The 24,129-nt window shown below is 38.2% G+C and overlaps 1 protein-coding gene across 12 annotated transcripts in view; it reads right to left on the bottom strand.

Annotated features, from left to right (window-relative positions):
• Window positions 1-24,129, bottom strand: part of LOC139480537 (receptor-type tyrosine-protein phosphatase delta-like) — a 396,576-nt gene that overhangs the window by 210,303 nt on the left and 162,144 nt on the right. For 10 of the 12 annotated variants that reach the window (XM_071263629.1, XM_071263627.1, XM_071263626.1 and 7 more), the window contains one exon: window positions 6,230-6,303. The gene's annotated coding sequence lies outside the window, so the exon portion shown is untranslated. Of the gene's footprint in view, window positions 1-6,229; window positions 6,304-18,378; window positions 18,398-21,709; window positions 21,783-24,129 lie in introns of those variants that run through there. The other 2 variants (XM_071263632.1, XM_071263633.1) reach the window with 2 other exon arrangements.

Below are 24,129 nucleotides of genomic sequence, written 5' to 3'. Positions count from 1 at the left end.
CCCATCTCCCTGCTGAAGAAATTCCGTGTGACTAATCACACCAACAATATGGACCACAGCCACTGCCGCCCCATATTACAGCCAGGAAACCATGAAGGGAGGCAGGCCTGGTACTACAGCCCAAAACAGATTTTTTCAAAGATCTGCCTGTAAATTAATTCAGGATCAATAACTGGGGGTTTAAATGCCTATCACTCAAGCAAGTCACATAACATTCGCCACGGCATTACCACTTCCGAATTTCTGACCAACACGACATGACGCAAGAACCCAGCCCCCAGCCCCCATCCCCCCCGTCACCCCAAATACCATTACCGACACAGCAACACCAACTTAAAGTCAACACACCATTGATAATATCACTTCAAACCTTTCAAATTCATTATTTCTGATCAAAACCGAAAATCTTTACACGAAGTATTTTACATAATTCATGAAAAGTGAATGCAACCTGGTCTAGATTCCTCATGTTCAACATCCGGAGAAAATCAAAAAGATAAGGAATCCCAATCAGTGTCTGCATCTATACTAGTGGCAATATGCATGACCGTTCGGACATTGCGACGATGGCCGACATAGGTCAGCAAGCTAACATGGCGAGGTCGTGTATTAATTAACAATGTCATGGAAACCGACCTCTCTCTCCTCATTTGGTGCGGGAGACCTTGCAGTGTGGCAGAATGAGTCATCATGCAGTGGGCTGATTATAATATTACACAAGGTAGCGTATTATGAATATTGTCCCATTTGTTCATGGACTTACAGCCAGATAGCTGGGACGGAGTTATTTCCCTTTGTCTGTGATTGCCATTCCTGGTAATAGAGTCTCTGGCACCGATTACATTACTGGTTGTCCGGGTAGTGCTACAGCATGTGATTAACTGCACGATTCTGGAATGGTTCACACACATAATTCTACAAATGATCACTTATAAGTAAATACATCAGAAACATAGTCCACCATTAAAACTATGTCCAGCAGTTTTGGTTCATAAAGTAATGAAATGCTAAATATTATCTGTAATTTTCCAAATTTATGGCATGTAATAAAGACTGAATTACAGATTTATGATAAAATGCTACACGCCCTCATCGTGTGCAAGGTCTTGGTGAAGTGTATCACTCAATAAAACATGGCGTAAACTTATATTGAGGGGTATGTTGTCAAGGGGAAAATTTGAAGTACACAGTCAATGTTCTCGGAGTAAGTGAGTGAGTTGGGTTTAACACAGCTTTTAACAGTATTCCAGTTATATCATGGCAGCTTAATGTTGGAGGAAAGCCGAAAGTGATGCAGATCTCAAACGTTTACCACTTCAGTGAAACCCATGAGCATGGGTATGGTGCTGACAAACCTAGAAACAAAATCGGGGCAAAGCAGGATTCAAACCCACAATCATAGGTTTCGGGCGTGCCCAAGGGACGCAACTCTGCACAGTGAATCGCTGCGCCTTAGATGACTGGGCCACCCGTGTCCCCTGTTCTTGGAGGATCAACTGACTGATGTGATAGAAACGTATGTCACCATGTTTCTATCTCTTTATTAATAAGTGAGAGGATGGTGGGGTAATCAAGTGGTTAAAGCCTCCCACCAAAAGCCTGGGTTAGAAGCCCTATATGGGAACAATGTGTGAATCCTATTTAAATTGTCCCCTTCCCCCCATTGATATTGCTGGAATATTGCACAAAGTGATTGGGATTAAGTATCGAGATAAGATATTTTTCAGCTACAAAACCAGATATGTTTTTATTTAAAAACTATAAGCCTGAATTGTTTGAAAGAAAAACATCTGGCAACAATGTCATTTTGGTGACATGCATTTTTTCTTCTTTCAACAGTCTGTTTTCATTTCAGGGACAATCATTTTTTAGATCTCCCCCCCCCCACCCACCCCAGAATACCAAACAGTCAGTCCCTTATAAAAGAAAAACTAATTTCAAATAATTGAATTATCTTTTACATAACCTATATTTTGTTTAATAAAGTTTCCCTGTAGCTTCAGGAAGTAATCAGTATGTCTGTCAATGTTCACCTATATAGGAATAAACAAGAGTCTATCGATCCATCTTGTCACATATCTCTTTTTGAAACTTCATTTCGTAAATGTTGAAATTTATCAGTAAATAATAAGTGCATTTATATAATGTGCCAGATTTCATTCACCAAGTGGAAGCTCATAGCGCTACACTATTATTACCCCGGTCACTGGATCTGTGAGCACTCATTCTCAGCTCCCTGTGACATTTTCAGCCATCCCAAATATTTCAATATAAGAATAAAAACAAATAAAACAAACAAATATATCACAAATTGATATACCCCAACATCTTAAAAAAGGGACTCCCAGCGGTGATAGTGAATGAGTCATGGGAGAACATTTACCTACAATAAGCTAACATCTCACTCCACACAGTAAATACCATCACACCCATGGTGAAACACATGAGCCCAGCTTCCAGAAGATAGGTGACACCCTCCAGTGAGGGTGTGGGTGAACAAAGCCATGGGCATTGGGGGGAGACGGTCACTCAGCCATGTCGCCATATTTTCAACAATGACTCTGGCAATCATTAAATGGAAAATTATCAACTTTGGAGGACATTCATCGCATTTTTGTATCAGGTTTTATGCCTTATTCTGTATCATATCTCCGAATGGGACTATAGGGTTACATTAATATCTTTAATATAAGGATAAGCTACAGCTGTTTTATTTAGGATGAAGACTCAGAGAGTTTTATCATATGGTTCAGGCTTTTAACAAGTAACTACCACAATCTAACAATGAAGTGCCAGGGTACATAGAAGATAAATTTCAAAGGGTGGGTGCTGGGGTCCCTCTATTCCATTTTCAGCTTCCAATTACCTTATTATAGAATAAGAATAACAACAAACACTCCAGTGCGATGGATATATCTCAATATTCTATTTCAGGACAGTTAAACAATTTTATTTTTTTTCAAGCAAGTTACTGTGCGTCTATTGGAGCAGGGCTTCAAAAGCATACAATCATGAAAAAGGACAAAGACCATTGAAAAATGTGAACTTTAGTTAGGTAAAGTTTTGGCTGTTGGGAATTGTCGATTTTTTAATTTTGGAACCATTTTGTAAATTTCTAAGCTTCTCAAATGGATTGTGTGTATTTTGGGGTAACATATTTAATATCAAAGCTTCATTTCACTGGACAATACACCTATATATTATCATATCAATACCATCATCATTGAAACTAATTGCATTTTTTCTAAAAGTGTTTACTTTTTTAAATTATTTTTCAGAATGTTGTGAGGCAATTGATAAATGAAAGGGATTGATTACCATGGCAAATTACATCATAATTTATTTTCAACATAGGCTGCAAATACCTTTAACACCTAGCAGTCCTTTAATGATAAGGTTTGAGATGAGGTGTATTTGCAAACCTCACACACCTTTGTAAACACAATAATGAAAAGCATTTCACAAAGTTGGAATAAAAATATTTCTCATGACCCTACATCAAAACAGACTATATATAGCCAAAGGCTTTCAAAATTTATTACACATGAATCATTCTGAATTCAAATTCAAACATAACTGTGAGCGGGCAAAAATAAAAACCTGCCGGTTGGAAATGCAATTTATTCATGCTAGACATCAATCAACAAAACTTTAAATATTGCAAAATCCCAATGGACATGTTTTGATAGAAGTATTGCATTTTACTGCTACCACATCGTAGACACAGTCACTGTGATCTGATAGCCCTGTGACCTATGACACAGGCTTGAAATTGCTTACCGGCTTCCTAATCTAAGTGCGTCGTGAGGTGAAATATTGATCTATCAGTCAGAAATATGTTACACAAGTAAAATCAATCAAAAGTCCATAATCAATATTTACCGTATATCGCTGTGTATAAGGCGACCCCACGTATAAGACGACCCCCCCTGTACACGCCTTAAAAATCAACCCAAAATCCTATACTCCGTGTATAAGGCGACCTGGAATGAAACACATCACAAGTCTGACTGATATACCGGTAGAAGATTTAACGCGCTCTTGCCGACTGTAGCGTATTTCGCACACGGACATCACAAATTAGTTAGTTAGTTACTTTGGAGATTGAATGTGCGCTTTCCGACTGATGCGTATTTCGCACACATCACAAGTGCGCACACAAACCTTATATATGCAATAAAAATATGTTTATCTTGCGTTGTTTTTTTTCTACAATGATAGGTCGCGTGTGTAACACCGGCACACATCGCCATTTTGTGTTTACACGGTACGACACCAAATTGGTGCCCGTAAAATAAAATTCATTTATGAAGTAATAACATATAAGAGACAATGGTGAGTAATTTAATCGCCAATTAACTATGTTGTAACTAACTAGGCTTATGTTTGCTTCACATTCAGCGTTTTTATTCCACAATCACTTGTACACACCGTCTCCAACACTTGTTAATACAACTGTAAAAAGAGCGGGAATTGATTTCAACTTCACCGGTTATCACATGTTAGGTCACATGTGCAATATGCAAATGATTACCGGTACTTCCGGCTCTCTACTCACGGATGTTGATTGTTTTACCGTGTCAGGTGGTTTGACAATCTGCATCGAGGAGAGGGTCATTTCAACTTTATTTGCAGAAATTATTAAACTTTATTCAAGGAAAAGAGATACAAATCATGTTTATGTATGGAAATAGTTATTTGAACAGTTATTTAGGACGAAATGCGAAGTTTTATTGTCAAATGCTGGGCTGGCTATCGGACGCCGGTTGACATCGCCAGTGGAAAAAAATGTGAGATCTTCGACTCCGTGTATAAGACGACCCCCCTTCTTAGCCCCCTCATTTTAGGTACGAAAAACTCGCCTTATACACAGCGATATACGGTACTTCTAATTGATCAGTTACCTGGCTGACATAAAATGTAACATATTCATTTTCAAAAGAATACTTTCAGGGGACGAGAATTCAAAACTGTTTCACTCCTGGGCCGTGTTAATATGTTTGTGTGCAGATCAATGTTTTCTGTGTGGGTCGCAGGAATAATCCTTTCTGTGTTACTGGGCCAATGGTTTCTAGGGCAATGTTTGGATGCTTTAAGATATTCAGGGGCCTTCAGTTTCCCTGTTTCTGAGCTAATAAATTCCCAGTTTGTTGGTCAAAGGTTTCCCAGTATGTGGGCCAATAGTTTCCTGTTAGTGGGCCAATAGTTTCCCTGTCTGTGGGCCAATAGTTTCCCAGTATGTGGGCCAATAGTTTCCCAGTATGTGGGCCAATAGTTTCCCAGTATGTGGGCCAATAGTTTCCCTGTCTGTGGGCCAATACTTTCCCAGTTTGTGGGCCAATAGTTTCCCACTCTGTGGGCCAATAGCTTCCCAGTATGTGGGCCAAGAGTTTCCCAGTATGTGGGCCAATAGTTTCCCAGTTTGTGAGCCAATAGTTTCCCAGTATGTGGGCCAATAGTTTCCCAGTATGTGGGCCAATAGTTTCCCAGTTTGTGGGCCAATACTTTTCCAGTTTGTGGGTCAATAGTTTTCCAGTCCGTGGGCCAATAGTTTCCCGCTCTGTGGGCCAATAGTTTCCCAGTTTGTGGGCCAATACTTTTTCAGTTTGTGGGCCAATAGTTTCCCAGTATGTGGGCCAATAGTTTCCCAGTTTGAGGACCAATGGTTTCCCAGTCTGTGGGCCAATACTTTCTCAGTTTGTGGGCCAATAGTTTCCCAGTCTGTGGGCCAATAGTTTCCCAGTCTGTGGGCCAATAGTTTCCCAGTTTGAGGACCAATGGTTTCCCAGTCTGTGGGCCAATAGTTTCCCAGTCTGTGGGCCAATACTTTCCCAGTTTGAGGACCAATGGTTTCCCAGTCTGTGGGCCAATACTTTCCCAGTCTGTGGGCCAATAGTTTTCCAGTTTGTGGGCCAATAGTTTCCCAGTTTGTGGGCCAACAGCTTTCATGTCTGTGGGCCAGTAGTTTCCCAGTTTGCATCTTTAGGCCTGGTCTCCTTTTCTTCAGGCCAATACTGTCAATATCTGCCAATCGTTTCCACGTCAGATGGGTGATTTCAGTGATTTCCTTTTTGCTGATATTTGGTGCAATATTCAGACGCTCATACTTAAAACAATTGCAAGCTATGGACCGAAAGTCTCACTGTTGACCATCAGTGTTGGTCAGTACCATGTGCCATTTTCTCAAATGAGATGTACAAAATGCAAGGAAAAGGAACTTTGTACTTACCAATCATTATAAATTCATTTTGAAGCCAGGCCAGAGCTGGCTCTACACTTATTTATAGTAATCCGTATGGCAATCTGAAACAAAGAAAACAGACATAAGCATTTGGCTTCAAATGTTTCAAACTTTAAATATCCATCAGCTGTCATCCATATTAGTATTCTCTGATCCAACATTGCCTCTAGAATATCAACATGAAACCTGGAAGAAATGAAATACGAGCATCAATAACAAATACAATGCTTAAACTCAGGTAATTTTACCCTGCAATGAACATTTTAATATACTGAACACAAAACATTAGGGATCCTGAACATTTTTGTGAATTTTTTCATGAAATTGAGTGCTCAATCTTTACTTCCATATCCCCCAAAATGTCCATGATCCCTAACTCTTTTTGTTCATTTTACAAACAATACAAAGAAAGATGTGAACAAAAGTCGTCCTGTTAAACAGTCAGGAGTGTGAGACTAAATGACTGGTGCCATTAGCGACACAGCAGAGTTGATGGTATATACTCTGTATCACACATCAGAGCTATTAAGTTGACTGGTGCCATTAGCGCACTGCAGAGTTGATGATATATACTCTGTATCACACATCAGAGCTATCACCTATTACATCATCCAATGGCAGTCCTGTTGTTTAAAACCTTTGTATGATGCAAGCACAGCTCAGTAACTATCCAAATATTCCTCCTGGTTCTCTAAATATTGGAAGATCATCAGATATACCAGCTGCATCTGCAGATGCAGCTTGAGGGTGTATTGGCTACTGCCAGACAGCTGTCACACATTGATCACCCAGTATTGATACTCAACAAAGGGTCTCCTTATTTTTATAGACCACTTTACAGTTCAGTTACTTCTATTCATGTCTTAACAATTATAGCATGTAAGTACAAAATTCCCTTAAGTATACACAATTGGAAAGATCTATTTGTCCTACAATCCAACACACTTTCAAAGGTAGATGTTTAATTAGTCAAGTTGTTTGTTTGGTTGGTTGTTGTTAAATGCCATATTCCAGCTATATGACGGCGGTCTGTAAATATGAGTCTGGACGAGACAATCCAATGATTGATATCATGAGCATCGTTCTACACAAATTGGGATACCATGACATGCATGAACCAAGATGAAAAACCGGATCAGCCAGTCCTGTTAGTCGCTTCTTACATAAGCATGGATTGCTGGTGAGCCATTCTCAGCCTGTTCTTCACAGGAGTGAGTGAGTGAGTGAGTGAGTGTAAGAACTGACAAGGCAACCTTTAACAGCATTGACAGCTGGTATCATAAACAGGCACATTGAAATGTTACTGAACTGTCACAAACAAAACAGCAGCAGTATGAAACCAACCAGCAACATCTGATATACCCCGTAACACAAGGTGAAACATCTACATATGAACAGCAGCCTTAGCACAGAAGGTGCCGACAAATTGGTGGGGTTGGATTGTGTACTCGGTAACTGTAGACATGTCTATGTAAATACAAGTGAAGCAGGTTCATGTACATGCATACACTCACACACGGCACCACCTGGCTGTCCTGGCACTCTGACTGTCCCAGACCATGGTGGGAGATACAGGTCGTATTCACCGCCCCAACATGCCACATGCAGGGCATGGGAATGTCAATATCTGGTCGCTACTGAGTCATATTACGCATAGTAGCAATGTAAGTTTTAATTAAAACTAACAGTATTTGTTATGGTTTTCAATGACAATCAAACAGTGTGTTTATTATGCTGAAATGAGATCAAGTGTCGGGGCAATATCTATGTAAATACCCCCCACCCCGACCCACCCTTAATCAAACCAAGGTGAATAATAGGTAATATATACAATAACATAAACAATAACATTAATCAGTTTAAAGTAGGCCAATCTTACACCCTCTTAGTTATAAATTTTTCACAATAATTTTAACTCTTCACACTTAAATACAATATAATTAATAATTCTTACAAATATGGAGAAAAGTACACCCTTCTTCAAAGAAGTAATTTAAGCTCCATTTACTATGAAAAAAATACTTAACACATTTGGAAAATAGACATATTACCTTCATTGTTCTCCTGATACCCATCAACAAAGCTGAGCAATGTCTTCATTAACAAACAACACCAAAGTGTCACACATGTCACACTCTAACTGCTACTCATAAAACTCGGCCTCAGCAGTTAAAGATAGTTACACACGAATTAGGTGATAACGCAGGTAACCTCTCTAGCATGGAAGGTGAGGAAATCCCCTACTGCATTAAGCCCTAGATAACCTCTTCATGTTAAGGTACGACTGTTGTCAAACTATCAGACAGGCCTATGACAGCCAGCACGTACAGCTACCAGTGCTCCAGTCCTACTGAACGTCCTCTGCTTCAACGTGCCTGTATTAACACACGGTCGGCAGGTTGTTGAGTTTGAAAGTCAATGAGAGTATTTATCAACTTTCACACCCAATGTTTCTACAAGATTAAAATGTTTGTGCAATTGGGTTATGTTTACAGAGGTTTCAGTGTACAAACAAATACAAAACACCTCAATGATTTCTCTACGGCTTAATCATTTCCTTATTTGTATGAATAGAAATAAATGGCATATATGGATTAAATAATATTCAAAAGAAAATATACAAACCCTTTGTACAGTTAAGAGTGGATCTCTTTAATAAGTTACATATTTAACCCATTCAGGACAAAGGCATTACTTATCCCACAATCTGTCTTAATTCATATATCCAAAGAAAAACATCCAAATAAATAAATTCATGATTTTCCCATTACAAGCATCAGTATTTCCCTTTGAAGCCAAATCTCTACCAGAGTCAGATGTAGATAAATAAATCTCATATATCAACCAGAAAATTTGAATTGTGAATAGACGTATGAATTTTTTGTCAAAGAATTCCCTACTCCATGTAGCTAACCATGGGGTTCCCACTAACATATGGAGATTGTAGATAACATCATTTTTACCTGCGCACGATTCCCTAGATTAAAGACACGTCTAAGGTGACGGAGTGTGTTGGTCTATGTTTTATGACATTCTCCTTCCATGACTCAGAGTCCTGCTTAGAAAATGCCTCTGTGACTTAGATATTATCAGCAGATCCCAAGCTTTTTCAGACATGCTTGTACCATTAAAATACTACTCAAAATGCATATGTGAAAGTATGGAGTAATTGTGATCTCCTAGATTCTGCCACATCTTTGTTAAGTTCTTTTTTCATTTTATCACAGTGAATATTAAATTTCTAGTCACCTACATGCTTATAACATGTGACTAGCGTACTTATATGCTTTACTAGATTTTGCTTTTCCAATTCTGTAAAATCATTATTTATTCCGTCAACTTTGCATTCAATGTGGAAATTTGTTTCATCATAGTAAAATTATGTTAGACGTTTGATATTGTATGTGATATATGAGATTTTGTTGTAATATCATCATATCATATTTTAGTTGTTTTCATTTCGTGTTCAATGCATGATAATGTGGTTAATCACTGTAAAATAGTGCTTAATTCCATTCTATTTAGTGACCAACATAAAGGATGTTTTTGTGTTTAGAACTTTGCAGGCATGACAGTCTTCAGTAGGTGAAGAAGCCTGTAAATGAGACAATAAAACCTACCCACCATGTAGGATCTTACTGGAGACAAGACAAACTGGGTGTACATACATCAAATACCACCTCTCATTGTCCACCCCATACTAAACTAGGTGTAACATATATATATATATAGTATTTGGGGACAATAATAGGATAGTATTTGGGGACAATAATAGGTGGTGTTTGTATCGTCTTTTGCAGTATATTAGGGGACAATAATAGGTGGTGTTTGTATCATATTTTGCAGTATATATATATATATATATATATATATATATATATATATATATATATATATATATATACTGCAAAAGACGATACAAACTATCCCAGCCTTGAAGGAATCATTAATTTCATTTAAATGGGATAACACCAAGTTCACCAAACCTGTTCTACCTGCATAAAATAATTCAGGTTCTGTGTTTTGGAAACTCAGGAAAACGGCATGTTCAGCATAATATTTCCACCATGATAGATTGTGTTCAGTTTCAAAGGACTGACATACCTGTTTTAGGCATTCGTTTTCTGATATGTATATAACTTCTTAAGACACACAAGCTATCTTTTTATGTTGCGTGGTCTAAACTTTCACAATAACAGTGTAATTTTCAAAGACCTACATGCCACCAATCTAAGACTCTCAGTCTAAATTTACAGATAAACGATATACCTTCTAAAGAATGACACACACCTTTGAACGTCATAAGGGTTTAAATTTCACCCCTTCAAATGGTTGAGCCAGAGCAAACAGTTCCCCTGATGTCCTTATTTGCACCTACCATCATTAGTATAAGACCGTTAACGGTGAACAATTTCAAACTAAGATTCACCCTCAATGCTCCTCCCCGAACCTTTTATACAAAAGTACAGGTCAGAATGACAGGAACGCTTAGAGCAAACAAAATTCCACAGTTCTAATGCATCTGAAGGGTAAAGGGGTATGGCAAGGAAACATCCTTTCTCCTTTATTATTTACACAGTTTCTAAATAAACATACAATTATCCCATTTGTTATGGATTCTTTCCCAATAAGGTTTATTCCATGTTATATATTCATATTTATAAAAGAACTGAAAATAAAGTTATTATTCAGCATACGAGTGTGCACAATGTACCATATCAAAAACAAAAGGTATATTTAGATGATGTATTATATGCAACACTTATTTGAACAAAAACAGTTTACCAAATATTTTCCCAGACTGAATGCTAAATTTAAAAAGGGTACAGTCACAGCATGTAATCTAAAAATACATTTTCTAAACAACACTAACAAGTCAGGAGTCTATTTATATCCCTGTGACTCATATTTGTTCTAATTTTACAACAAAACACCCCAAGGCAGTGCATTTTCAGAAATTACTCACAGTTTTGAAAAGCTATGTGAATATTGATTTTTATGACACATGAAACTCCCATGTTAATGGAGTGTGATACGGAATCATATTTGCTATGTCATTATCTCTCCCATATGCTAATCGGCTGTTTTCACAAATAATTTATAGCCTGTTTCATGAATACAGACAGACAAGCATATGCATTGTAGGAAACTGTCAATGCTGTTAAAGATAAAATATTTGGCATACAACTTGTACATAAATATTCTTCAAAGGATGCACAACATACTTTACATACAAAAAATGTTCATGTCAATACAACAAAAATGCTATTCAGCTTTTGAAAAATACTGCAAATTCATCCCATGTCATGAAAACCACAATGATATAATATCCCCGGTGAAGGATTAAATATGTGGGTATCATTTGTTAACACCTACATGTCTTTGTGGTAGACATTTCTTGTTCGGCCCCGGCATCTCTAGTACTTGCTACATTAGTTCCAGCTCAATATCCTCTCAATGAGGTTGCAAAATAATTCAATAAAGAAAACTGCATATTTCACACATCACCTGACATATTTTCCCAAAACTCCATTGCTAAAAGAATGTGATCCAAGACAAGCAGATCAGCCCATGTAGTTTTGATGCAATATTGTATGCAACAAAATGTTAACATGTCCTAACAAAGAACGACAGCTCCCTAATTGAGCTGTGACTCACCTGGACAGGTAAAAGCACAAAGGAGTTAAACAACCTGACCAGGTTTGTGAGTCACTCCAATAATATTGACACATCATACTATATTCATTACCAATTGGTTGGCATTGTCACAGCCTTTTGAACAGAATTCTCACAAATTATTAATCTTAACTTTGAATATTTTGGTGGTGCATGTAGTTCCTTTGAGAATTATTCATAACAGAACAGCCAATGTGTGTGTCGACATGCAGCACGGACATCAACAAAACTGCCAAATCATTTCAAAAACTGAACATGGAAATTTACATGTCAATTGAAATTTACCTAACACTAATAACTGTGGTAAAAACATTACTTTTTCCAAAATATCATATCAGGACATATATGTGGGAAAAATTATTAGAATATTTCATAATTATAGAAATAGCAACAAAATTCTGTAGATTTTAAGTGTAAGATGATACAAGAAGACAAAGAACTGAAATGAGTATAATTCATCTTACCAAAGATACAATTACACCTACATCAGTAGCTATTGTTAGTCGAACTAGACTGGATGAAGCAGCTGGATACAAGTACAAGGTGGAATCTTGTCCCAGGAGGCAATCAGGAGTTGTCTCCCTTTTGCCACCACGACAATGCAGGGCCTGTATTGAACCCTTTCTTAATGGAAGCTACATATTTGACTTATATTTCATCTGGTGAAATGTAGCTCTTGGGAAATGTGTTTCACAATAAATGATATAATTTCCTTTATACTAATGATGTTACCAACTTCTAAATGCCATTTGAAGAAGTAATGCTGCTAAGACTTTGAGCTCGTACTTAGTTTTTGAGAATATTTTTACACTTTCAAAACAAACATATTTAAAACAGAATAACAACACTAAACCGACTCTTGATAATTGAAAAATATGTGTATCACAACTCACTGTTTTCATATGATTTAAAGATGGTTTGTTGTAATTTATTTAATGGTTCAAACTTTAGGAGTTCAGAGATTTTTAATCATCGAATATTGTTTAAGAAGCATCAAATGGTAACACAGAAAATACCCTGAGGTCATTTTCACAGTAAGCTTTTTAAAATGACTTCTTTCAACTTATCAGTATTTTGAAAGCGACAACTTCATTCCCATAAGTTTGTGCATGATGGGTGTGGTCAAAACATTCGTCAAATTATCTAAATTCTCTTTTCATAAACAACATGAAAAACTGGGCATGAGTCACCAAGTTTTGACAAGCTCCTCCCCACTTTATATCCCATATATGGCTATATGTCCCCAGCACAAACCTACCAGTGCAGGTCCCATAATATTCTCTTCAGCCAAGATACATTATTGGATAATAAACGTCCATCGGGTTTATTTTGATGTTAAGACGAGCAGCCTGTCTACTAAATTTAAAATACTAGCTTCTGTCTACAGTTTTTATCAATATTACAATTTCTTAATTTTATCAAGTTTTTTAATATCAAATGTAATCAAAACTTATTTCTTATCACTATGTGCTGTATGTACATTTTACCCTTGGTGTACTATGACATGCCTTTAAAAGACGGAGAACTCATAGAGACAGTTCACTTTGAGCTTAAAGGTGCTGCCACACAAACTGTCACATTGTTTTTGGTCTGCAGAAGCTATAGTGAGTTGGGTTGGATGCTGCTCTGAACAGTATTCCAGTGGTGTCATGGCATGTCAGCTTAAAGTGGGAGGAAATGTTTTCTAAGTGATCTAGGTCTAAGACATTTACCACTTCGGTGAAACCCGCAACTCAGGTATGGTGGTGACAAACCTAGAAACATAATTGGGGCAAACTGGGATTCAAACCAACGATCATAGATTACTTGCGAGGAAAAGGGACATAACTCTGCACAGTAACTGTCACAACTCAGACGACTGGGACCCCCCAGAACCTAAAAATCCTCTGAATATACTGTCACTTGGTCTGCTTATAACGTCACTCTTCTAATGAAACTGCTTGTGACACTGTGATGTATGTCATACACTATGCTGACCAACACTGATGTCTGTATCACGGTCACCTGTGATCAACGTCTACTACATATACCAAGGCAGTGTTTGAAATTTAAAAAATTTACAGGCTGCCATCAGGACCCACAGCTTTAAGAACCTGCAGGCCTTGACTAAACTCTTCAAGCCCTCAAAACCGCAGCTTATTGTGACAAATAAATTGACATATAAATTTACGCCAGTCCATAAGGACGCATTTGTAACTACAGGCCCGACACAAGATCTACCTGCCACAGGCCTACAGGCAGGTGCTTATTTCGAGCATTGTACCCAGGTAAATTAAGAATATCTACTCCATATACCTAGATCAATCAACAACATCTACTTTATATACCTAGGTCAATCACCAATATCTACTGCATATACCGAGGTCAATAGACAATATCTACTGCATATACCCAGGTCAATTGACAATATCTACTGCATATAACCAGGTCAATTGACAATATCAACTGCATATACCCAGGTGAATAGACAATATCTACTGCATATACCCAGGTCAATTGACAATAGCTACTGCATATACCCAGGTCAATCGACAATATCTACTGCATATACCGATGTCAATCGACAATATCTACTGCATATACCCAGGTCAATCAACAATATCTACTGCATATAGCCAGGTCAACCAACAATATATTTACAGCATATACCTAGGACAATCAATATCTACAGCATATACCCAGGTCATCAACAATATCTACAGCATATACCTAGGACAATCAATATCTACAGCATATACCCAGGTCATCAACAATATCTACTGCATATACCAAGGTCAATCAACAATACCTACTTCATATATCGAGGTCAATCACCAATATCTACTGCATATAACCAGGTCAATTGACAATATCTACTGCATATACCTAGGACAATCAATATCTACTGCATATACCCAGGTCATCAACAATATCTACTGCATATACCCAGGTCAATCAACAATATCTACTGCATATACCCAGGTCAATCAACAATATCTACTGCATATAACCAGGTCAATAGACAATATCTACTACATATACCCAGGTCAATAGACAATATCTACTGCATATACCCAGGTCAATCAACAATATCTACTGCATATAACCAGCTCAACTGACAATATCTACTGCATATACCCAGGTCAATCGACAATGTCTACTTCATATACCCAGGTCAATCGACAATGTCTACTTCATATACCCAGGTCAATCAACAATGTCTACCTTATATACCCAGGTCAATCAACAATGTCTACTACATATACCCAGATAAACATCTAACTCACTCAATCATGTGATGACTGCATTTACAGCCCAGTAAGTCAGTCAGATAAAGACAATTGGCTGTAGTTTGCCAGCACAGGAATGTTAACCACCAATGGATGATGCACATGTATAGTTCACAAAGCATGAAGATATATCAAAGCTTCCTCTCCCTTCAACAATGGTGCTCCCATTGCCATGTGTCTGCAAACAACCCATCGTGTATCTGAGTCACAAGTCACGCTTCGGCCCAATGGTAACCAAGTAACAGTTCTTGGCTCGTGTTTACTCTCATTTAGTTGGCAAAACATGTCCAACCAGCCACTGAGGGGAAGCTGAGACAGACAGTTATTTCCATTCAGTTCCTGATGACGAAGCCATCCCCTGTCAACAGAGCCTGCAATGTGATCTGCAGCTGTTGTCACTGTCAATTACTTGGATAAACAGTAATTCCTGGACGAGTAATACGCTGAATCGGTACCGTTAAAACTAATGTTGGATGAAAACATTAACATTACGATAGTGCTCAATCTAGCACGCAGTCATCATCTTTATGGGACAGTCCCTTCATTCAACCTATTCAGAAATGGTGAAATATTGTGTCTATATCATTTCAACTGAAGAGTTTAAGCCTATAAAAGCATTAGTTTGGCATAAATGAGAATAAGATATGCGATAGCTGCATGTTACATCGATATAAATCTATTAACCATCAAAATACACAACAATTACAGACATGTACAAAAATTCCTTTTCTTATCCAAATATATGAAAATACATGTTCAGTTTTAATACGTGCAATAAACATATATAGATCCAGGCCAGAAAAGGGAGATAAGTCAAAAGCAATACTGGAGACTTGAACTGTATATTTCTTCCCAGACCACCGCATCTTCTGTGCAGGGTATTTCTCCAGGCATTGTCTCCCTTACACCAGTAAATGAGGCAGTCTGACATTGCCACCACTTTTCTTCACAAAAGCTATACCGGCTATGGCGGCAAACACCAAAATTCTGATATTTCAAGTATCATGCTTGTATTTTTTGCCAGTGCAGCAAAATTCAATACATGAACTATACATGTTACTGACATTTATTCTCATCCCTCTTTCATTCTTACACTCATATCTCTCTGAAAATGATCACAGTAAAATTGAGACTGACATTAGTAAGTGATATCATTTTAAGCGCAGCGCTTACACAACTGCCCAACACTGTGATGTTTCAGGTATACACTTGATGAAAGCTTAAATATTATACAACAGTCCTGCAATTCTTATAAAATATATATACAAAAGCATTCCTTATGGTAAGACTTCTACCTGTACCCCCCCTCAAAAATATATATAATTGGAAGAAACATGCTATATGTAAATATATATAACTTTTGGAGGGGGGATATGGGCGGAAGTCTTTCCTACCTTATAATCCTGTTGAGAAATATCCAAATATAATCCACAGCAACTGTCCAGTATTCCCTTGTATTTGAATCTGCATTAATAACAGCCACACACTCCCACATGGGACAATGGAAGCAGACGACAGTTCAGACAATGGCTGCATCGGACCACAATGGGCCCTACACCCCCACAGCCATCTGTCAGATTACACACACACGCTACCCACTAATTGCCTAATCAAGTAATCAAGGTGTTAATTACCTACAACAATCCACAAACGACTTAACTCACACAGCCCTTGAGTTATAACTTTTCTCTGCATGCACTTGTTAGAAGAAAGCCTGTAATTTGTTCTCCATGATCAGACAGAGATGACTGCCCACTGTCAATATACACACCAACATTAGGGGGGTGAAATATCCTATAAAGTATTCAGGTCTATTTGCATGGTGCATTCTGCATTGAAGCACTTCACACCTGTAAAGCTAACAAGGTAGATCTATGTTTATGTATGCATTCAGGTAACTCAAAGTTAGATCACTTAATAGCCTGACATATTTGTATACATTAAGGAACAATGACAGTACTTCAGTGGAGCAATAAATGTTTATCTTCAAAGGGCGAGTCGTAGGTTGTTGTGGCTATTTATCCACTTATTAAAAGCACTCTTGAAGTTCAGTGTTTGCTATGAATTATAAAATGATCAAGAAGTTCTTTGCAATCACTCTGGTTGAATAATCTTTAACCTCCTTACTACTCCACACAGGTGATGTGTGGCGACATGCTGAAATATTGTTTGGTTGATAATGTCAGCTTAACAACCAAAAGAATAGTTATTTTAGAATCTGAATATTGTTCATGTAAGAGTTTTCTTGCTTGGACTTAATTACTATGCAATATAACCTGTTAATTATGATAAACATTATTTAATTGTATTGTGATGGGTGAATTTCAGTTTCAACAAATTCACTCTAATAATCATTGTCACACATGGCTTTAAACTTCATTTCTCACTGATAATGCTTGTATGGGCGGTGGGGTAGCCTTGTGGTTGAAGTGTTCCCTCATCACACTGACGACCCGGGTTCGTTTCCCGACATGGGTACAATGTGTGAAGCCCATTTCTGGTGTCCCCCACCATGATATTGCTGGAATATTGCTAAAAGCGGCGTAAAACAACATTCACTCATTATAATGCTTGAAGAGGTCAACAAACCTAAACTCATCTTATTTTGATTGTACTGGAAATGTCAGTCATAACTTATAACACCGAGAATAATAGTTGTTTTACAACTTTACCAAAAAAATAATTCAAATTTGATTTGAGAAAATCATGACACAACAAGAAAGTCTCTCTGAGATATTTTAGTACAGCACGGCTGAGCAAATATTTAGTCATCCAGTGATCTACATCAGAAAACAACAAAGTACACATGCACTAAATGGAATTCAATGAAGACATTATGAAACACACCTGTAGTCCCACCTGCCCAGCATGTCCTACTGGAGCAGCTTTACTAACTGCCAAACATCAGAAACACTAACTGCCGATTCCAAGCCTTCAATGAACAAATACACAGACCCTTCCAATCAAGCCAGCCTGCGTTACCTGAGCCAGGTAGGGCTGCAGTCATTACCACCCACAATGTATGTTTTATTCAAGAATTCATTGATTACCGGTAAAATCAGCTGATCAGTGCGCATACTACACAACAGCCGGCCAATCTTCCCTGAAAACACAGTACACCTATCCATCTACGTACTTATCAAATATGTTTGAAGTCTGTGAGACAAGATCTTGTTGAACATTATTACATACCTCTGTTATCTTTGGGTTAATCGTACACCAATGCCAGATCATAACAGCTAGAACAGTTAAAGCTGTGACAACCCATATCCAGTGACTTTCAGTGTAAATGATACTGCATAGTTGTATTATCACCGGTCAATTATGGACTAATGCTTATTGTTATAGCTGAGGTGCTTAAAGCTGTGACAACCGAAATATGCAGTGTCACCAGATAATAATAGCTACAGCAGTTAAAGCTGTGACAACCTATATCCAATGTCAGGGCCTCTATCGGTGTAAATGAAACTGCATAGTTTTATTTATCACTGGTCAGTTGTGGACCAATGCTTAATTGTTATAGATGAGGTATTTGAAGCTGTCTCAATCAAAACATACAGTGTCGCCAGATCATAACCGCTACAGCAGTTAAAGCTGGGACAACCTATATCCAATGTCAAGGCCTCTAGTAGTATAAATGAAACTGCATAGTTTTATTTATCACTGGTCAGTTGTGGACCAATGCTTCATTGTTATAGATGAGGTATTTTGAAGCTGTCTCAATCAAAACATACAGTGTCGCCAGATCATAACAGCTACAGCAGTTAAAGCTGTGACAACCTATATCCAAGGTCAAAGCCTCTACCGATGTAAATGATACTGCATAGTTTTGTTTATCACTGGTGAATTATGGACCAATGCTTGATTATTGTAGTTGATGTGCTTAACACCATGATAACCTACATACAGTGACTAAGTCCTTTTGGTAATACTGAATAGTTATATTATTGCTTGTTAATTACTTAGATTTGTGTACTTAACAGCAATCATTACTGGAGCGATCAAACCTGCCACACAAACCGTACCACTTCATTAGCGACAAAAGATGTAACACCTGATATATGAATCTAGTACTTCAAAAGGAAGTAATTGGAGAGACAGAACATTTATCCTGCTGCTGTTGATTCCTGTAGCCTAATCATGTTATGTAGCCATCACAATATTGACCATTAACAGCGGAAAACCGTGCCCTTTTCTGTGCTAAAAATCAGAATCTAACCTCTTCCAACCCAACTGCTTTGATAGTTAAAAGATTGGAAGACAATGATTCACAGTTCATGTAAAAAAATAAATTAAGAAATATATGATTAAGATTAAGAGTTACATATGATTATCAACCATTTTCTTTTCACACAGAATCTAAAATTGAAGATATTTGAATAAAAACTGTGTAACAATTTATACAACTGCGACAGTGCCTCTTTAAATTAAACCTGTATCGACCAAGTTGCAATATGTTGTTACGACACATGTTCTGACATAGAGCAACAAATACCTACCACAGCACACACTTGTATTGTAATAACCAGCTGAGACACATCTGTCTCATGGGCGATATTGACATGGTATTGACAGGTGATATGTACGTATTCACTAGTGATATAGACGTTATGTTCTGGTTGTAAGATCCTGCTTCCTCTGTTAGTGTTCTGAACACTAACATGAATGAACATGCAAATGATATATAATTAACCAAGAAGTATTCTATTGTCCACACATTGTACGCACTTCCGGACAACAGCTGTCTGTGACTAGATGTAATGATAGTTGTCCTGCAACCACAGGAGAATACTGCAGTATCACCATCTCTTGAATTGAACTCCTAATTAAGACAATCAGCATCAATCATGTTTCAAATGGACCAGAATAAAATTACCATAATTTGATACTTGAATAATTATGTTTTTGTGTTGGGAGCATTAGCTGCAACAAATGTAGGACATGAGGACATTATTCATTATAAAAGTTATTGCCATGTATGTCATGATTAAATCTTGGCAAAGAAGATAACATTTGTCAAATAATTATTGGGGATGGAAAATTTGCTTCATATTACAATTGTACAATTTATATTCAAACACAAAAGACATTTGTTCAACTGAGAAGACTTAGAGTGTCATTAGTTGTAAGAAGATGAAGACGAGAAACTTCATGGACAACAAGAAATTCCTTATTTTTCCTAACAATCTATTGGGTACTTGAAGCATGCGTGAGAATTGGCCCAGAAATAGCATCATAAAAATATTCTCAATATAGCTCCTGTTTAACTCAAGGCTCTGTAAAGTATACCAAATATATGAACACTTTAATATTCACGTTAATTGCAGCCATATTCAAAACCTTACATCTCAAAAAAGGGAATTTGGCAGACTTGCACAAGTCTCTCAGGAAGCTATTATTAGTTTAAATCATAATTCCTAGATTATACAAATAATATAACCAAGTTGTCCCTAAAAAACACTGGCATCAGCAGTGTACTGTCCGCTTATCTAGACTTGCCCATTATAAGGATATAACTACTAAACATCCGTGGTCTCATCATTACAGTACAGCCTTGGAGCAAGGCTACCAAATGGTAACAGTTGCCTGTATGATACCTTAAAGAGACCACCGAGGGGACTGGGTCAAAAACACTCCGAAGCACCCCATACTGTTTGTGAGAGGCGATTAAGTGACGATCAGGTGATAACCAGGTGACATTGATAGTACGTCTTGTACCCCAGCGATGTGGAGCATTTTCAACACAAGTCTGCCTGGCCATGATTATCTATATTACTCCCTGATATAGCTGGAATATTCTCTTGCTTGCGTGTACGTGTGCGTGTGCGAGTGCGTCTGTGCACTTATATTAGTTCGAACAAATGCTGATTTTACAGTGTTAGCCCATTGACATACCATGCCACAGTTTAGAATGAATACCCCACTCAGACACATTATACTGACTCCAAGCTGACCAGTCCTTGTTTCAGCCCCTTAGTGCCAAGCACCAGGCAGGGTAACAACAAGTATCATCTTTAAACATCTTTTGATATGGCGCAGCCAGGGATCAAACCCCTGACCTTCCACTCTCTCGGCAGACTGCAATAAAGTGAGTGAGTGAGTGAGAGAGTGAGTATGGTTTTACGCCGCTTTTAGCAATATTCCAGCAATATTACGGCGGGGGACACCAGAAATGGGCTTCACACATTGTACCCATGTCGGGAATCGAACCTGGGTCTTCAGCATGACGAGCGAACGCTTTAACCACTAGGTTACCCGACCGCCCGACTGCAATCAAGTGTTTTTTACACGGCACTATTTAATATCCCAGCTACATGACGGCTGTCTGTTGAGTCATCTCATCCAGACAATCCAGTGATTAATACTATGAGCAACGATCAACACCGTCAGGGTATGATGACATGCAATCAACACAGTCACCGAGCCTGACAACCAGATCCATAAAGTCGCCTCTTACAACCGACCCATAATCCCCATGACTTCTAATCCCCTTTAGCCTTTGTAGAGTGTGTCCCATTCTCACCTAAGCGTTTTATATCCGACACCACACAGACCAATTCCTCTCGAATGCCACCGATTCCAGTTGCCCCGACCAGCATGCCTACCCGTCTCCCTGTGAACTCTACAACCGGCAAACAAAACAACCGGCATCCTTGTCCATGTTGATAGTAAACACGGCCTTGCTACACCGTGGCTGCAATTCTCAAATACCTACATGGACACCACTGTAATATATCCACAAACATGTCTCGCATGCCGCACATTATGTGTGGGTATTGCCAGTAATGGACACTGTGCTCTTGTATACTGTTTACTCTAACTAAACTAAACAACAAAGAGCCATTGGAAAATTGTGCAAAATCATCCCTGTTTTTCTTCCAGTGGCTGTGTCAGGCAGCACTCGCGTTACACTGCTGTAATCCACAGCCGGACAATGCATACATGCATACAGTTGTACAGCATGTTTTTCTGAGCTAGGATGTATACTTTTCCTCAGTGAACACATGTCTCCAAAAAAATCTACAAAGACTGCACTCGACGAATCTAGCTGCACACAGTTAACTTGAAATATCCTTATATTTGCAAAGGAATTTTTTTTGACATTCTTAAGATCTGTGAGCATGATGAATTTTGTGAGAGAGTGAATGTTGTTTTACGATGCAGTCAGCAATACACTGCAGTCAGCAATACTCTATCTATATCACGACAAACTTGTTATCAGTTATGTGAGGCAAAGGAATTATTGCACTAATATAACGATATGCATGTACATGTGTTTGTTTGTACTAGTCATGGAGCATACAGTGTCACGATACAGTCTGAACATGATGACACACTACAACAGCCAGGTCCCATAACTGCAAGAACTAAACATAAAACTCCCACAGCCATAGCTTAGATCATTTCGTGAAACTTGTCCCTACTGGTACAATCTCCCCAAATCCTTGAGGTTGACGATCGCCACCCAAGAATAATCCACACTCAGCATTCATTGTACCCCCGACCTCCATATTAATCTCCAAGCATGAAGCAAGGAATCCTCCTGCCCCAACCCCAGAGGCAGTGCCAGGCTTCCCTGGAGGGCCGGCCTCCCAGACCCGGAGTAGTGAGTTCCCTCTGATAATGGCTGCTACCTGACTGCAGTAACAGGATACAGGTAATCTCCGCCAGGTAATAACTGCCACACACCACTGCTGTCTGTATTCACAACGTTAATGGACTCCAGTACTGTAATATGATGTTCCACATTGTGCACTAAAGCAAGTCTACAGTCTGCCCAGATGACAACATTTACCCCCACAGTGTTTCCACGACATCCGCGAGACAGCTCTAAAGCAGCAGTTGATGCACATTTAACAAGTGGCAGCTTTTTCTGATAACTGGCTAGTCAGTCAGCGACATTGTGGAGACTTCACCGTAAGTTCATAAGACCTAAACAAACAAACCTTTCGTCTTAAACAGTCGGGATAGTTTTATGTGAACTTTAAGGATCCTAAACATTTTTTCACAGGGATACATTTGACTTGTAGACCTCATACAATTACACATTAACAGTCCTAATGACTCCAGTGGAACATAAAAGCAAAATTTAATAATTTTTGTTGTTGTTTCTTGCTTTTAATGAGTTGTGCCCTTTTATTTCGAACAAAATATATTACTTGAAAAACAGTTATGTCACAATATGTTAAACTGTTTCATTATACCCATGTCCTGTCATAAATCCATTTGGGATATTAAATTCTTTTATTATATAAAATTTAACTTTTCAAACAAATTATAATTTTCTAAATCCAGGTCCTTCTTCAAAATATTTTTTTCATAGCCACAGTCTATCTCTGTAGCATGTATCACCAAGAAACAGATGGAAAAAAGTGTACCAATCACATTATAAAAAAAGAAATAAACAAAATAAACTGTCATAACGCATCCTACAAAACATCCCCAAACTATTCCATCCTCAACTGATTGGTAAGACGAAATTCCATCCCTTAAACTAACGATAGCAGTAAACTAACCTGCATCCAAAATGACGACGGCTATGAAAACCTTGTCACAAGAGGGAGCTACTAACCAGTGACAACTAATCCCCGTTCTTGACACGAACATGTGACATGTCAGCACGTCAGACTGGGACGGACACCACCACACCTGGCCTTCACAGATGCCAACGTCCCAACACAGACACACGGAGGAACGATGTCAGCGGCAAGATTCACGCTCGTATGAGGAATATTGGGAGAGGGGTCGAGTTTGCCTTCAAATTATTTCGAATTTATGTATAAACTTTGGAGGAGAACATGAAAGGCTGCCAGCAACACATGTGGGGAGGGTGTAAGTGATGTCTAACATGGCGAAAACACCTGTTTAGTATGGTTGGTTGTTGGTTGGTTTGTTGTTTAATGCCGCACTCAGCAAAATTCCAGCTATATGACAGCGGTCTGT

This window comes from Haliotis cracherodii, unplaced genomic scaffold (genome assembly GCF_022045235.1).
Source record: "Haliotis cracherodii isolate W230 unplaced genomic scaffold, xgHalCrac1.p SCAF_4, whole genome shotgun sequence".
Taxonomy (NCBI): Eukaryota; Metazoa; Mollusca; class Gastropoda; order Lepetellida; family Haliotidae; genus Haliotis; species Haliotis cracherodii.
The sequence above is the reverse complement of the archived record's forward strand: the minus strand, read 5'-3'. Positions and strand labels throughout refer to the sequence as shown.